This window comes from Carassius gibelio, chromosome B22, assembly GCF_023724105.1.
Source record: "Carassius gibelio isolate Cgi1373 ecotype wild population from Czech Republic chromosome B22, carGib1.2-hapl.c, whole genome shotgun sequence".
NCBI classification, from domain to species: Eukaryota; Metazoa; Chordata; class Actinopteri; order Cypriniformes; family Cyprinidae; genus Carassius; species Carassius gibelio.
This window is the reverse complement of record NC_068417.1, coordinates 42834505-42844504: the sequence shown is the minus strand read 5'-3', so window position 1 is coordinate 42844504 and position 10000 is coordinate 42834505. Positions and strand designations below refer to the sequence as shown.

At 39.2% G+C, this 10000-nt stretch overlaps 6 non-coding genes across 6 annotated transcripts in view; all 6 read right to left on the bottom strand.

Annotated features, from left to right (window-relative positions):
• Window positions 1-19, bottom strand: part of LOC128001669 (5S ribosomal RNA) — a 119-nt gene extending 100 nt beyond the window's left edge. Inside the window, exon 1 of the ribosomal RNA XR_008174435.1 lies at window positions 1-19. This exon is cut by the window's left edge and continues 100 nt beyond it. This is a non-coding gene — a ribosomal RNA (5S ribosomal RNA).
• A 4330-nt stretch (window positions 20-4349) lies between these two features.
• Window positions 4350-4468, bottom strand: LOC127996334 (5S ribosomal RNA). The gene has a single exon (XR_008169244.1). It is a non-coding gene; the product is annotated as a 5S ribosomal RNA (ribosomal RNA).
• A 631-nt stretch (window positions 4469-5099) lies between these two features.
• Window positions 5100-5218, bottom strand: LOC127995667 (5S ribosomal RNA). Its single transcript, XR_008168605.1, has one exon. It is a non-coding gene; the product is annotated as a 5S ribosomal RNA (ribosomal RNA).
• A 225-nt stretch (window positions 5219-5443) lies between these two features.
• Window positions 5444-5562, bottom strand: LOC127994542 (5S ribosomal RNA). Its single transcript, XR_008167525.1, has one exon. It is a non-coding gene; the product is annotated as a 5S ribosomal RNA (ribosomal RNA).
• A 375-nt stretch (window positions 5563-5937) lies between these two features.
• LOC127995127 (5S ribosomal RNA) lies at window positions 5938-6056 on the bottom strand. Its single transcript, XR_008168088.1, has one exon. It is a non-coding gene; the product is annotated as a 5S ribosomal RNA (ribosomal RNA).
• A 357-nt stretch (window positions 6057-6413) lies between these two features.
• LOC127994692 (5S ribosomal RNA) lies at window positions 6414-6532 on the bottom strand. The gene has a single exon (XR_008167666.1). It is a non-coding gene; the product is annotated as a 5S ribosomal RNA (ribosomal RNA).
• Window positions 6533-10000: the final 3468 nt, after the last annotated feature.

The following is a 10000-nucleotide window of genomic DNA, read 5'->3' as shown; positions in this document are numbered from 1 at the left end:
GGTTGGTATAGCCGTAAGCGAAGTCTGCTGCAAAGAGTGCTGCTGAAGAAGTGGTGCTGCTCTTCTGTCTAGAAATATGGCAAATAGTCTTAGTGTTTATACTTGACTAACTTGGGCCCAGGTCAGGAAGCAGACAGACTGGCTAAACCGACCGTCTGCTAGCTGCCTCCCGTCACAGAGGTCAGTTAATTCTCAGCACATAGAGACTCTTTCACCTAGATATCACACTATAGAGACTGTGTCTGTTCCCCGAACTAGAAAATACAAAAAATGTCCAAACCAAGTTAAGGTTAACAATTTAATTGAGGTTCAACAAATAAAAAACAAATGCAATATGGATAAACAAATGATAAAGATTGGCTTATTGATTATCAGATCCATTTCTACGAAAACACTTTTTGTAAATAATATGATAACTGATCATAATATAGATGTGCTCTGTTTGACAGAAACTTGGCTAAAACCTGATGATTACATTATTTTAAATGAGTCCACCCCCCAAGATTACTGTTATAAACATGAGCCGCATTTAAAAGGCAAAGGGGGAGGAGTTGCTTCAATTTATAACAACGTTTTTAGGATTTCTCAGAGGGCAGGCTTCAAGTATAACTCGTTTGAAGTAATGGTGCTTCATATAACATTATCCAGAGAAACCAATGTTAATGATAAATCCCCTGTTATGTTTGTACTGGCTACTGTATACAGGCCACCAGGGCACCATACAGACTTTATTAAAGAGTTTGGTGATTTTACATCCGAGTTAGTTCTGGCTGCAGATAAAGTCTTAATAGTTGGTGATTTTAATATCCATGTCGATAATGAAAAAGACGCATTGGGATCAGCATTTATAGACATTCTGAACTCTATTGGTGTTAGACAACATGTTTCAGGACCTACTCATTGTCGAAATCATACTCTAGATTTAATACTGTCACATGGAATTGATGTTGATAGTGTTGAAATTATTCAGCCAAGTGATGATATCTCAGATCATTATTTAGTTCTGTGTAAACTTCATATAGCCAAAATTGTAAATTCTACTTCTTGTTACAAGTATCGAAGAACCATCACTTCTACCACAAAAGACTGCTTTTTAAGTTATCTTCCTGATGTATCCAAATTCCTTAGCATATCCAAAACCTCAGAACAACTTGATGATGTAACAGAAACTATGGACTCTCTCTTTTCTAGCACTTTAAATACAGTTGCTCCTTTACGCTTAAGGAAGGTTAAGGAAAACAGTTTGACACCATGGTATAATGAGCATACTCGCACCCTAAAGAGAGCAGCCCGAAAAATGGAGCGCAGCTGGAGGAAAACAAAACTAGAGGTATTTCGTATTGCTTGGCGGGAAAGTAGCATATCCTATAGAAAAGCATTAAAACCTGCTAGATCTGATTACTTTTCTTCTCTTTTAGAAGAAAACAAACATAACCCCAGGTATTTATTCAATACAGTGGCTAAATTAACGAAAAATAAAGCCTCAACAAGTGTTGACATTTCCCAACACCACAACAGTAATGACTTTATGAACTACTTTACTTCTAAAATCGATACTATTAGAGATAAAATTGCAACCATTCAGCCGTCAGCTACCGTATCACATCAGACAGAGCACTATAGACCCCCTGAGGAACAGTTCCACTCATTCTCTACTATAGGAGAGGAAGAATTGTATAAACTTGTTAAATCATTTAAACCAACAACATGTATGTTAGACCCTATACCATCTAAGCTCTTAAAAGAGGTGCTTCCAGAAGTCATAGGTCCTCTTCTGACTATTATTAATTCCTCATTGTCATTAGGATATGTCCCCAAAACCTTCAAACTGGCTGTTATTAAGCCTCTCATAAAAAAGCCACAACTTGACCCCAGAGAACTTGTTAGTTATAGACCAATCTCGAATCTCCCTTTTCTGTCCAAGATACTAGAAAAGGTGGTATCCTCACAATTATATTCCTTATTAGAGAATAATGGTATATGTGAGGATTTCCAGTCAGGATTTAGACCGTATCATAGTACTGAGACTGCTCTCCTTAGAGTTACAAATGATCTGCTCTTATCATCTGATCGTGGGTGTATCTCTCTATTAGTTTTATTGGATCTTAGTGCTGCGTTTGACACAATTGACCACAACATTCTTTTGCATAGACTTGAACACTTTGTTGGCATCAGTGGAAGTGCATTAGCATGGTTTAAATCGTACTTATATGACCGCCATCAGTTCGTAGCAGTGAATGAAGATGTATCATATCGATCACAAGTGCAGTATGGAGTACCTCAAGGCTCAGTACTAGGGCCGCTACTCTTCACGCTTTATATGCTACCCTTGGGAGATATCATCAGGAAACATGGTGTTAGCTTTCACTGTTATGCTGATGATACGCAGCTCTATATTTCCTCGCAGCCTGGTGAAACACACCAATTTGAAAAACTAATGGAATGCATAGTCGATATAAAAAATTGGATGACGAGTAATTTCTTACTGCTAAATTCAGAAAAAACAGAGGTGTTAATCATAGGGCCTAAAAACTCTGCTTGTAATAACCTAGAACACTGTCTAAGACTTGATGGTTGCTCTGTCAATTCTTCGTCATCAGTTAGGAACCTAGGTGTGCTACTTGATCGCAATCTTTCCTTAGAAAGACACGTTTCTAGCATTTGTAAAACTGCATTTTTCCATCTCAAAAATATATCTAAATTACGGCCTATGCTCTCAATGTCAAATGCAGAAATGTTAATCCATGCATTTATGACTTCAAGGTTAGACTATTGTAATGCTTTATTGGGTGGTTGTTCTGCACGCTTGGTAAACAAACTACAGCTAGTCCAAAATGCAGCAGCAAGAGTTCTTACTAGAACCAGGAAGTATGACCATATTAGCCCGGTCCTGTCCACACTGCACTGGCTCCCTATCAAACATCGTATAGATTTTAAAATATTGCTTATTACTTATAAAGCCCTGAATGGTTTAGCACCTCGGTATTTGAATGAGCTCCTTTTACATTATACTCCTCTACGTCCGCTACGTTCTCAAAACTCAGGCAATTTGATAATACCTAGAATATCAAAATCAACTGCGGGCGGCAGATCCTTTTCCTATTTGGCGCCTAAACTCTGGAATAACCCACCTAACATTGTTCGGGAGGCAGACACACTCTTGCAGTTTAAATCTAGATTAAAGACCCATCTCTTTAACCTGGCATACACATAACATACTAATATGCTTTTAATATCCAAATCCGTTAAAGGATTTTTAGGCTGCATTAATTAGGTAAACCGGAACCGGAAACACTTCACATAACACCGTACTTTCTACATCATTAGAAGAATGGCATCTACGCTAATATTTGTCTGTTTCTCTCTTTGTTCCGAGGTCACCGTGGCCACGAGATCCAGTCTGTGTCCAGATCAGAGGGTCACTGCAGTCACCCGGATCCAGTACGTATCCAGACCAGATGGTGGATCAGCACCTAGAAAGGACCTCTACTGCCCTGAAAGACAGCGGAGACCAGGACAACTAGAGCCCCAGATACAGATCCCCTGTAAAGACCTTGTCTCAGAGGAGCACCAGGACAAGACCACAGGAAACAGATGATTCTTCTGCACAATCTGACTTTGCTGCAGCCTGGAATTGAACTACTGGTTTACGTCTGGTCAGAGGAGAACTGACCCCCCAACTGAGCCTGGTTTCTCCCAAGGTTTTTTTCTCCATTCTGTCACCGATGGAGTTTCGGTTCCTTGCCGCTGTCGCCTCTGGCTTGCTTAGTTGGGGTCACTTCATCTACAGCGATATCATTGACTTGATTGCAAATAAAAACAGACACTATTTCAACTGAACAGAGATGACATAGCTGAATTCAATGATGAACTGCCTTTAACTATCATTTTGCATTATTGAGACACTGTTTTCCAAATGAATGTTGTTCAGTGCTTTGACGCAATATATTTTGTTTAAAGCACTATATAAATAAAGGTGATTGATTGATTGATTGAAGAGAGGGCTATTTAAAGAACAGCCAATCTTATCGCCAGTACATTATATAAGTAGGAAAGAAAACCCAAAAGCTTAAAGCACCTGGTATTCCTAGGCAGTCTCTCATCAAAGTACTAACCAGACCTAAACCTGCTAAGATTCAGAGATCGGGCATTGACTCTTTTTTTTTTTTTTTTAAATGAAAGATTATTATATAATTCGTGAAATTTTCCAAAAAGATTAAAGCACCTGGTATTCCCAGGCAGTCTCCCATCCATGTACTAACCAGGCCCAAACCTGCAAATATTCAGAGATCGGGCATTGACTCTATTTTTGGCAAAATTATTATATACTAAGTGAAAAATGTCCAAAAAGCTTACAGCACCTGGTATTCCCAGGCGGTCTCCCATCCAAGTACTAACCAGGCCCAAACCTGCTTAGCTTCCGAGATCAGACGAGATCGGGCATAGCCAGGATGGTATGGCCGTAAGCGAAGTCTGTTGCAAAGAGAGGGCTATTTAAAGACCAGCCAATCTTATCGCCAGTACATTATATAAGTAGGAAAGAAAGCCCAAAAGCTTAAAGCACCTGGTATTCCTAGGCAGTCTCTCATCAAAGTACTAACCAGACCTAAACCTGCTAAGATTCAGAGATCGGGCATTGACTCTTTTTTTTTTTTTTTTATGAAAGATTATTATATAATTCATGAACTTTTCCAAAAAGATTAAAGCACCTGGTATTCCCAGGCTGTCTCCCATCCATGTACTAACCAGGCCCAAACCTGCAAATATTCAGAGATCGGGCATTGACTTTTTTTTGGCAAAATTATTATATACTAAGTGAAAAATGTCCAAAAAGCTTACAGCACCTGGTATTCAATCAATCAATCAATCACCTTTATTTATATAGTGCTTTAAACAAAATACATTGCGTCAAAGCACTGAACAACATTCATTAGGAAAACAGTGTCTCAATAATGCAAAATTATAATTAAAGGCAGTATATTCCCAGGCAGTCTCCCATCCATGTACTAAACAGGCCCAAACCTGCTAATATTCAGAGATCAGGCACTGACTCTATTTTTTGGCAAAATTATTATATACTAAGTGAAAAATGTCCAAAAAGCTTACAGCACCTGGTATTCCCAGGCGGTCTCCCATCCAAGTACTAACCAGGCCCAAACCTGCTTAGTTTCCGAGATCAGACGAGATCGGACATAGCCAGGTTGGTATGGCCGTAAGCGAAGTCTGCTGCAAAGAGAGGGCTATTTAAAGACCAGCCAATCTTATCGCCAGTACATTATATAAGTAGGAAAGAAAACCCAAAAGCTTAAAGCACCTGGTATTCTAAGGCAGTCTCTCATAAAAGTACTAACCAGACCTAAACCTGCTAAGATTCAGAGATCGAGCATTGACTCTATTTTTTTTTTAGCAAAATTATTATAAACTAAGTGAAAAATGTCCAAAAAGCTTACAGCACCAGGTATTCCCAGGCGGTCTCCCATCCAAGTACTAACCAGGCCCAAACCTGCTTAGCTTCCGAGATCAGACGAGATCGGGCATAGCCAGGTTGGTATGGCCGTAAACGAAGTCTGCTGAAAAGTCTGCTGCAAAGAGAGGGCTATTTAAAGACCAGCCAATCTTATCGCCAGTACATTATATAAGTAGGAAAGAAAACCCAAAAGCTTAAAGCACCTGGTATTCCTAGGCAGTCTCTCATCAAAGTACTAACCAGACCTAAACCTGCTAAGATTCAGAGATCGGGCATTGACTCTTTTTTTTTTTTAATGAAAGATTATTATATAATTCGTGAAATTTTCCAAAAAGATTAAAGCACCTGGTATTCCCAGGCAGTCTCCCATCCATGTACTAAGCAGGCCCAAACCTGCTAATATTCAGAGATCGGACATTGACTCTATTTTTTGGCAAAATTATTATATACTAAGTGAAAAATGTCCAAAAAGCTTACAGCACCTGGTATTCCCAGGCGGTCTCCCATCCAAGTACTAACCAGGCCCAAACCTGCTTAGCTTCCGAGATCAGACGAGATCAGGCATAGCCAGGTTGGTATGGCCGTAAGCGAAGTCTGCTGCAAAGAGAGGGCTATTTAAAGACCAGCCAATCTTATCGCCAGTACATTATATAAGTAGGAAAGAAAACCCAAAAGCTTAAAGCACCTGGTATTCCTAGGCAGTCTCTCATCAAAGTACTAACCAGACCTAAACCTGCTAAGATTCAGAGATCGGGCATTGACTCTATTTTTTGGCAAAATTATTATATACTAAGTGAAAAATGTCCAAAAGCTTACAGCACCTGGTATTCCCAGGCAGTCTCCCATCCATGTACTAACCAGGCCCAAACCTGCTAATATTCAGAGATCGGGCATTGACTCTATTTTTTGGCAAAATTATTATATACTAAGTGAAAAATGTCCAAAAAGCTTACAGCACCTGGTATTCCCAGGCGGTCTCCCATCCAAGTACTAACCAGGCCCAAACCTGCTTAGCTTCCGAGATCAGACGAGATCGGGCATAGCCAGGTTGGTATAGCCGTAAGCGAAGTCTGCTGCAAAGAGTGCTGCTGAAGAAGTGGTGCTGCTCTTCTGTCTAGAAATATGGCAAATAGTCTTAGTGTTTATACTTGACTAACTTGGGCCCAGGTCAGGAAGCAGACAGACTGGCTAAACCGACCGTCTGCTAGCTGCCTCCCGTCACAGAGGTCAGTTAATTCTCAGCACATAGAGACTCTTTCACCTAGATATCACACTATAGAGACTGTGTCTGTTCCCCGAACTAGAAAATACAAAAAATGTCCAAACCAAGTTGAGGTTAACAATTTAATTGAGGTTCAACAAATAAAAAACAAATGCAATATGGATAAACAAATGATAAAGATTGGCTTATTGATTATCAGATCCATTTCTACGAAAACACTTTTTGTAAATAATATGATAACTGATCATAATATAGATGTGCTCTGTTTGACAGAAACTTGGCTAAAACCTGATGATTACATTATTTTAAATGAGTCCACCCCCCAAGATTACTGTTATAAACATGAGCCGCATTTAAAAGGCAAAGGGGGAGGAGTTGCTTCAATTTATAACAACGTTTTTAGGATTTCTCAGAGGGCAGGCTTCAAGTATAACTCGTTTGAAGTAATGGTGCTTCATATAACATTATCCAGAGAAACCAATGTTAATGATAAATCCCCTGTTATGTTTGTACTGGCTACTGTATACAGGCCACCAGGGCACCATACAGACTTTATTAAAGAGTTTGGTGATTTTACATCCGAGTTAGTTCTGGCTGCAGATAAAGTCTTAATAGTTGGTGATTTTAATATCCATGTCGATAATGAAAAAGACGCATTGGGATCAGCATTTATAGACATTCTGAACTCTATTGGTGTTAGACAACATGTTTCAGGACCTACTCATTGTCGAAATCATACTCTAGATTTAATACTGTCACATGGAATTGATGTTGATAGTGTTGAAATTATTCAGCCAAGTGATGATATCTCAGATCATTATTTAGTTCTGTGTAAACTTCATATAGCCAAAATTGTAAATTCTACTTCTTGTTACAAGTATCGAAGAACCATCACTTCTACCACAAAAGACTGCTTTTTAAGTTATCTTCCTGATGTATCCAAATTCCTTAGCATATCCAAAACCTCAGAACAACTTGATGATGTAACAGAAACTATGGACTCTCTCTTTTCTAGCACTTTAAATACAGTTGCTCCTTTACGCTTAAGGAAGGTTAAGGAAAACAGTTTGACACCATGGTATAATGAGCATACTCGCACCCTAAAGAGAGCAGCCCGAAAAATGGAGCGCAGCTGGAGGAAAACAAAACTAGAGGTATTTCGTATTGCTTGGCGGGAAAGTAGCATATCCTATAGAAAAGCATTAAAACCTGCTAGATCTGATTACTTTTCTTCTCTTTTAGAAGAAAACAAACATAACCCCAGGTATTTATTCAATACAGTGGCTAAATTAACGAAAAATAAAGCCTCAACAAGTGTTGACATTTCCCAACACCACAACAGTAATGACTTTATGAACTACTTTACTTCTAAAATCGATACTATTAGAGATAAAATTGCAACCATTCAGCCGTCAGCTACCGTATCACATCAGACAGAGCACTATAGACCCCCTGAGGAACAGTTCCACTCATTCTCTACTATAGGAGAGGAAGAATTGTATAAACTTGTTAAATCATTTAAACCAACAACATGTATGTTAGACCCTATACCATCTAAGCTCTTAAAAGAGGTGCTTCCAGAAGTCATAGGTCCTCTTCTGACTATTATTAATTCCTCATTGTCATTAGGATATGTCCCCAAAACCTTCAAACTGGCTGTTATTAAGCCTCTCATAAAAAAGCCACAACTTGACCCCAGAGAACTTGTTAGTTATAGACCAATCTCGAATCTCCCTTTTCTGTCCAAGATACTAGAAAATGTGGTATCCTCACAATTATATTCCTTATTAGAGAATAATGGTATATGTGAGGATTTCCAGTCAGGATTTAGACCGTATCATAGTACTGAGACTGCTCTCCTTAGAGTTACAAATGATCTGCTCTTATCATCTGATCGTGGGTGTATCTCTCTATTAGTTTTATTGGATCTTAGTGCTGCGTTTGACACAATTGACCACAACATTCTTTTGCATAGACTTGAACACTTTGTTGGCATCAGTGGAAGTGCATTAGCATGGTTTAAATCGTACTTATATGACCGCCATCAGTTCGTAGCAGTGAATGAAGATGTATCATATCGATCACAAGTGCAGTATGGAGTACCTCAAGGCTCAGTACTAGGGCCGCTACTCTTCACGCTTTATATGCTACCCTTGGGAGATATCATCAGGAAACATGGTGTTAGCTTTCACTGTTATGATGATGATACGCAGCTCTATATTTCCTCGCAGCCTGGTGAAACACACCAATTTGAAAAACTAATGGAATGCATAGTCGATATAAAAAATTGGATGACGAGTAATTTCTTACTGCTAAATTCAGAAAAAACAGAGGTGTTAATCATAGGGCCTAAAAACTCTGCTTGTAATAACCTAGAACACTGTCTAAGACTTGATGGTTGCTCTGTCAATTCTTCGTCATCAGTTAGGAACCTAGGTGTGCTACTTGATCGCAATCTTTCCTTAGAAAGACACGTTTCTAGCATTTGTAAAACTGCATTTTTCCATCTCAAAAATATATCTAAATTACGGCCTATGCTCTCAATGTCAAATGCAGAAATGTTAATCCATGCATTTATGACTTCAAGGTTAGACTATTGTAATGCTTTATTGGGTGGTTGTTCTGCACGCTTGGTAAACAAACTACAGCTAGTCCAAAATGCAGCAGCAAGAGTTCTTACTAGAACCAGGAAGTATGACCATATTAGCCCGGTCCTGTCCACACTGCACTGGCTCCCTATCAAACATCGTATAGATTTTAAAATATTGCTTATTACTTATAAAGCCCTGAATGGTTTAGCACCTCGGTATTTGAATGAGCTCCTTTTACATTATACTCCTCTACGTCCGCTACGTTCTCAAAACTCAGGCAATTTGATAATACCTAGAATATCAAAATCAACTGCGGGCGGCAGATCCTTTTCCTATTTGGCGCCTAAACTCTGGAATAACCCACCTAACATTGTTCGGGAGGCAGACACACTCTTGCAGTTTAAATCTAGATTAAAGACCCATCTCTTTAACCTGGCATACACATAACATACTAATATGCTTTTAATATCCAAATCCGTTAAAGGATTTTTAGGCTGCATTAATTAGGTAAACCGGAACCGGAAACACTTCACATAACACCGTACTTTCTACATCATTAGAAGAATGGCATCTACGCTAATATTTGTCTGTTTCTCTCTTGTTCCGAGGTCACCGTGGCCACGAGATCCAGTCTGTGTCCAGATCAGAGGGTCACTGCAGTCACCCGGATCCAGTACGTATCCAGACCAGATGGTGGATCAGCACCTAGAAAGGACCTCT